We start from the raw sequence: 7500 nt of genomic DNA on the forward strand, positions 1-7500 counted from the left end.
TATATATTTATATCATTATATTCCGGCGGACGGGACGCGACGTTCGAAAGCCTCGCCAAAGAGGAGCTCCTGCCTCTTCCTCTCTCTTTTCTACGAGAAAAGATAAACGTATTTTACGGGGATACGGAAACGTTACCACGTGGTGTCACACACGATCGTCCGTCTCTTCTCTATAGCAGAAACCGATAAAAATACACCTCCCGAAAGAGAGTATATGGTGATTCTTTTTATATATATATATATTTCGAAATACAACTGAACGTGGCGGAAGCGCACGGTGGTGGTCCAGCGAGGACACGCGACGACGGGGAATAAGAACTATTCGACCCGTTACGAATACGCATGCTCGTCCCGCACGATTTTAACACACACCGTGTTTTTCTCCAGTCGTCAAAGCGTTCGTGCGTCGAATTCGAAAAATAAAAAAAAAAGAAAAACACCTTTTCTCTCTCTCGGGGTAAAAGAGTCGATGTGTATTGTGTATAAAGGTTCTGCGAGAAGTCTCGTTTTGACGTGTGTTCCGCCGATAACGACGATCCTCCGAAACGGGGATACAGAAACGTTACACCTCACAACACGATCTCCGTCTCTTCTCTATAGCAGAAACCGATAAAAATACACCTCCCGAAAGAGAGTATATGGTGATTCTTTTTATATATATATATTTCGAAATTCAACTGAACGTGGCGGAAGCGCACGGTGGTGGTCCAGCGAGGACACGCGACGACGGGGAATAAGAACTATTCGACCCGTTACGAATACGCATGCTCGTCCCGCACGATTTTAACACACACCGTGTTTTTCTCCAGTCGTCAAAGCGTTCGTGCGTCGAATTCGAAAAATAAAAAAAAGAAATACACCTTTTCTCTCTCTCTCGGGGTAAAAAGAGTCGATGTGTATTGTGTATAAAGGTTCTGCTGCGAGAAGTCTCGTTTTGCCGTGTGTTTCGGTAACGACGATCCTCCGAAACGTACATCTCATTCGTAAGAGAGGAAGAAAACAATCTCCCTGGGGCCAGTCGGTAATATACCGACATACGACGTGTCGTGCACATCCGTCTCACGCACGGTATACAAAATATGAATAAAACGTGTGTAGTCTCTCTCTCTCTCGACTTCTTAATATTTTCTTTCACCTCTGACGCATCATTTCAGGTGACGTCGGGAGCGCGGGAAAAAAAATTTTTCTAAACACACGAAACCGTTCATCTCACGAACAGCCGAAAAAGTTGTCGCTCAGATCCATATCGCAGTGGAGCGGTATCCGCGGGCGGTCGTAATTGAACGACGCACGACGCCGCGAACACTCACGCGAGTCCATACAAACGATTCCGATCGTTTTGCAACAACTAGAACGTACACTGTCCGTGAAATTCACAGAATTTTCGCGTGTCCGCGACAAACGCCGACGAGACACCCATCGTTCGCTCGTACGTAGCATCCTTCTCTTAACCCGACTCAGAAACGTTCTTTGCGCCCTTCGGTAAAAAAACGTTCGATCCGAAGAGGTGAACGACGGCGGGGATTTGACAGAGCTACGCAAGCAGTGTATGGTACGTAAACGACCCTCAGCCAGGCGTGGTCCAGGAATTGTATCCGTGGACCGCAATGTGCGTTCGAAATGTCGATGTTCATGTGTCCTGCAGTTCACACGTTGACGCGCAATTAGCTGCGTTCTTCATCGACCCACGAGCCAAGTGATCCACCGTTCAGGGTAATCGTATAAATTTTATATTTCACATATATAATTTTATTCTCATTTGTTCGACCTAATATCTCTCTTCTTTCAAAGAGAAGATAAAAGTTGATACCTGAATCTCCGACCAGCGCGCGAAGGAGATTCAGGCGTCGCCTTGGAGACGACACCGAAGCCTTTCGAGACGAAAAACGTTCAAGTAATATGTATATATTTCTCGACGTTCCGGGCGTATAGTGCATTCAAAAACCCGCGAAAGACGCAGAAGACTCGCACGCGTGGAAACGACGGGGATATATTTTGTATCCTACCCGATACTGAATCCATCGCGTGCAGTCGACCCTCGCGTTCTTCCGATCAGACGCATCTATTGTTGCGCGCATGTTTTCGCGTCGCATCGCGCGAAACGTTGCACGAATCGTACCGATCGATCGATTGAAAGCAAATAATGAAAAAAGACTTCACAGCTGGCTCTTTGCCGGTCATTCGTCCCATGTTATCTCTTGCCGCGAAATTGGCGCGCAAGAGTTGGGTGTCAGACGCGCGGCTTTAAAACGAGCTTCACGGCCGGTCCCTTCGTTACCGCTTTCGTTCTTTCTCTCGGAACGACCATGAACGAACACGACGAGCGACGCTACGGCATACACACGTCCACGGATTCGATTAAAAAAACAGACTTCACAGCTGGCTCTTTGCCGGTCATTCGTCCCATATTATCTCTTGCCGCGAAATTGGCGCGCAAGAGTTGGGTGTCAGACGCACGGCTTTAAAACGAGCTTCACGGCCGGTCCTCTCAATTCCGTGTACGGTACACGCAAGATGCGGGTTCCACTTCCAGACTACCCGGTCCCTTCTCTCTACGAGAATCGATAGTAGAAGAACGGCTCGAAAACGCGTCTCAGAGACTAGGGGAAAAGAAGCGGTATGCGAGCGAAACGAAAACGCATTATGGAAACGTCGCGAAACAATGTTCGACGGTTGCTCGGTTCCAATCGTGCGGCCGTTTCAATTTCTCGTGCGCTTCACCGTCCCTCCGTAACTCTGGCCGATCGCGTATACCGAAGAGCCGACACGCGCAAAAACCACAGGCATTGTATACTGTATATATATATGTTACAGTCACAGCCTTCGCGCGTTTTACTCTCCGACGCGGGGTTTCCACGACGAAAGAGAGACAGTTTCGTGGCGGGTGACTCGGCCGAATCGCTACGACGGGTATTTCTATTATAGAACGAATCATCGCCACCCTTTACCAGTGCCCGACGAAGGAATCACAAGGTCATCTGGAGTTTACAATGCCAGCGACGGTAATTCCAACGAAGACCCGATAAGTCAACTCATCGTTCTATTTCTCCCCGTACAGAAAAGCGAATCGACGCTAACGCACCTCGCGCAAGCACGAACGTTCTCTTCGCGTGGATCATCCCATCGTCGAAAGATGTAAAGACGCATTGGAGATCGTGGTCTCTGGCGGGCTCATTGCACGCCCCACTGCATATCTTTCCTCGAATCGAGAATGATTCGTCCACTAAGGCTGCGAAACTACGCGTCGAGGAAACTAGGGGAAAGAAGCGGGATGCGAGCGAAACGACAATACATTATGGAAACGTCGCGAAACAATGTTCGGCGGTTGCTCGTTTCCTCCTGCGGACGTTTCATTGCTCGGGCGCTTCACGTCCCTCCGTAACCTTCGCGCGATCGCGTGCCCCGGAGAGCCGGCAACCGGTGAACCACAGGCGTATAAACTATAGTCTTCTATAGCAAGCCTTCGGCGGTTACTCTCCGACGCGGGGATTCCACGACGAGAGAGAATTTCGTGGCGGGTGACATCGGTCGAAACGCTACGACGGGTATTTCTATTATAGAACGAATCATCGCCACCCTTTACCAGTGCCCGACGAAGGAATCACAAGGTCATCTGGAGTTTACAATGCCAGCGACGGTAATTCCAACGAAGACCCGATAAGTCAACTCATCGTTCTATTTCTCCCCGTACAGACAAGCGAATCAACGCTATCGCACCTCACGCATGCACGAACGTTCTCTTCGCGTGAATCGTCCCATCGTCGAAAGATATAGCCGCTTGGAGATCGTGGCCCATCAAGTTCTTCCGTAACTCCTGCGCGATCGCGTACCCCGGAGAGCAGGCAACCGGTGAACCACAGGCGTATAAACTATAGTCTTCTATAGCAAGCCTTCGCGTTTACTCTACGACGCGGGGATTCCACGACGAGAGAGATTTTCGTGGCGGGTGACACGGCCGAATCGCTACGACGGGTATTTCTATTATAGAACGAATCATCGCCACCCTTTACCAGTGCCCGACGAAGGAATCACAAGGTCATCTGGAGTTTACAATGCCAGCGACGGTAATTCCAACGAAGACCCGATAAGTCAACTCATCGTTCTATTTCTCCCCGTACAGAAAAGCGAATCGGCGCTATCGCACCTCACGCAAGCAGGAATGATCTCTTCGCGTGGATCGTCCCATCGTCGAAAGATGTAAGACGTACAGAAATCGTGGTCCATCACGATTATTCGTAACTCTCCGAGTCGCGTATCTGAGAGTAGGACAAACGGAGAACCACAGGCATAAATAATACTATATGTTTCTTATATAGTTAGCCTTCGCGTTTTACTCTCCGACATGGGGATTCCACGACGAGAGAGAGTTTCGTGGCGGGTGTCTCGGCCGAATCGCTACGACGGGTATTTCTATTATAGAACGAATCATCGCCACCCTTTACCAGTGCCCGACGAAGGAATCACAAGGTCATCTGGAGTTTACAATGCCAGCGACGGTAATTCCAACGAAGACCCGATAAGTCAACTCATCGTTCTATTTCTCCCCGTACAGAAAAGCGAATCGACGCTATCGCACCTCGCGCGAGCACGTAACTACTCTTCGCGTGGATCGTCCCATCGTCGAAAGATGTAAGACGCACGGAAATCGTGGCCCATCAACGTTTTTTTGTAACTCTGCCGATCGCGTATCACAGAGCCGAGACGCACATACCACAGGCGTATAATACCGTTTTCTTTCGTATGGTAAGCCTTCGCGTTTACTCTTCGGCGCGGGGTTTCCACGTCGAGAGAGACATTCGTGGCGGGTGACATCGGTCGAAACGCTACGACGGGTATTACTATTATAGAACGAATCATCGCCACCCTTTACCAGTGCCCGACGAAGGAATCACAAGGTCATCTGGAGTTTACAATGCCAGCGACGGTAATTCCAACGAAGACCCGATAAGTCAACTCAACGTTCTATTTCTCCCCGTACAGAAAAGCGAATCGACGCTGTTGCACCTCACGCAAGCACGAACGTTCTCTTCGCGTGGATCGTCCCATCGTCGAAAGATGTAAGACGCACGGAAATCGTGGCACATCACGTGTTTTCGGAACTCTGTCGACCGCGTATCTCAGAGACGACGCGCGCGAACCACTGGCATATACTATTATATATCGCGTTTTACCCTCCGACGCGGGGATTCCACGACGAGAGAGAGTTTCGTGAGCGGGTTGACTCGGAAGAAACGCTACGACGGGTATTTCTATTATAGAACGCATCATCGCCACCCTTTACCAGTGCCCGACGAAGGAATCACAAGGTCATCTGGAGTTTACAATGCCAGCGACGGTAATTCCAACGAAGACCCGATAAGTCAACTCAACGTTCTATTTCTCCCCGTACAGAAAAGCGAATCGACGCAATCGCACCATACGCGTGCACGTAAACAACTCTTCGCGTGGATCGTCCCATCGTCGAGAGACGTAAGTTTTCATAGTATGAATTCGCGTTTTACTCTCCGACGCGGGGATTCCACGACGAGAGAGAGTTTCGTGAGCGGGTTGACTCGGAAGAAACGCTACGACGGGTATTTCTATTATAGAACGCATCATCGCCACCCTTTACCAGTGCCCGACGAAGGAATCACAAGGTCATCTGGAGTTTACAATGCCAGCGACGGTAATTCCAACGAAGACCCGATAAGTCAACTCAACGTTCTATTTCTCCCCGTACAGAAAAGCGAATCGACGCAATCGCACCATACGCGTGCACGTAAACAACTCTTCGCGTGGATCGTCCCATCGTCGAGAGACGTAAGTTTTCATAGTATGAATTCGCGTTTTACTCTCCGACGCGGGGATTCCACGACGAGAGAGAGTTTCGTGAGCGGGTTGACTCGGAAGAAACGCTACGACGGGTATTTCTATTATAGAACGCATCATCGCCACCCTTTACCAGTGCCCGACGAAGGAATCACAAGGTCATCTGGAGTTTACAATGCCAGCGACGGTAATTCCAACGAAGACCCGATAAGTCAACTCAACGTTCTATTACTCCCCGTACAGAAAAGCGAATCGACGCAATCGCACCATACGCGTGCACGTAACAACTCTTCGCGTGGATCGTCCCATCGTCGAGAGACGTAAGTTTCATAGTAAGCCTTCGGCGTTTTACTCTCCGACGCGGGGATTCCACGACGAGAGAGAGAGTTTCGTGAGCGGGTTGACTCGGAAGAAACGCTACGACGGGTATTTCTATTATAGAACGCATCATCGCCACCCTTTACCAGTGCCCGACGAAGGAATCACAAGGTCATCTGGAGTTTACAATGCCAGCGACGGTAATTCCAACGAAGACCCGATAAGTCAACTCAACGTTCTATTTCTCCCCGTACAGAAAAGCGAATCGACGCAATCGCACCATACGCGTACACGTAAACAACTCTTCGCGTGGATCGTCCCATCGTCGAGAGACGTAAGTTTTCATAGTATGAATTCGCGTTTTACTCTCCGACGCGGGGATTCCACGACGAGAGAGAGTTTCGTGAGCGGGTTGACTCCGAAGAAACGCTACGACGGGTATTTCTATTATAGAACGCATCATCGCCACCCTTTACCAGTGCCCGACGAAGGAATCACAAGGTCATCTGGAGTTTACAATGCCAGCGACGGTAATTCCAACGAAGACCCGATAAGTCAACTCAACGTTCTATTTCTCCCCGTACAGAAAAGCGAATCGACGCAATCGCACCATACGCGTGCACGTAAACAACTCTTCGCGTGGATCGTCCCATCGTCGAGAGACGTAAGTTTTCATAGTATGAATTCGCGTTTTACTCTCCGACGCGGGGATTCCACGACGAGAGAGAGTTTCGTGAGCGGGTTGACTCGGAAGAAACGCTACGACGGGTATTTCTATTATAGAACGCATCATCGCCACCCTTTACCAGTGCCCGACGAAGGAATCACAAGGTCATCTGGAGTTTACAATGCCAGCGACGGTAATTCCAACGAAGACCCGATAAGTCAACTCAACGTTCTATTACTCCCCGTACAGAAAAGCGAATCGACGCAATCGCACCATACGCGTGCACGTAACAACTCTTCGCGTGGATCGTCCCATCGTCGAGAGACGTAAGTTTCCATACTATGAATTCGCGTTTTACTCTCCGACGCGGGGATTCCACGACGAGAGAGTGTTTCGTGAGCGGGTTGACTCGGAAGAAACGCTACGACGGGTATTTCTATTATAGAACGCATCATCGCCACCCTTTACCAGTGCCCGACGAAGGAATCACAAGGTCATCTGGAGTTTACAATGCCAGCGACGGTAATTCCAACGAAGACCCGATAAGTCAACTCAACGTTCTATTGCTCCCCGTACAGAAAAGCGAATCGACGCAATCGCACCATACGCGTGCACGTAACAACTCTTCGCGTGGATCGTCCCATCGTCGAGAGACGTAAGTTTCATAAGTAAGCCTTCGGCGTTTTACTCTCCGACGCGGGGATTCC

General features: G+C 49.7%; 1 non-coding gene across 1 annotated transcript; it reads right to left on the reverse strand.

The window, feature by feature from the left end:
- Positions 1-1561: 1561 nt before the first annotated feature.
- Positions 1562-1716, reverse strand: LOC143175868 (5.8S ribosomal RNA). The gene has a single exon (XR_013000519.1). It is a non-coding gene; the product is annotated as a 5.8S ribosomal RNA (ribosomal RNA).
- Between the last annotated feature and the right edge of the window lie 5784 nt (positions 1717-7500).

This window comes from Nomia melanderi, unplaced genomic scaffold (assembly GCF_051020985.1).
Source record: "Nomia melanderi isolate GNS246 unplaced genomic scaffold, iyNomMela1 scaffold0239, whole genome shotgun sequence".
Taxonomy (NCBI): Eukaryota; Metazoa; Arthropoda; class Insecta; order Hymenoptera; family Halictidae; genus Nomia; species Nomia melanderi.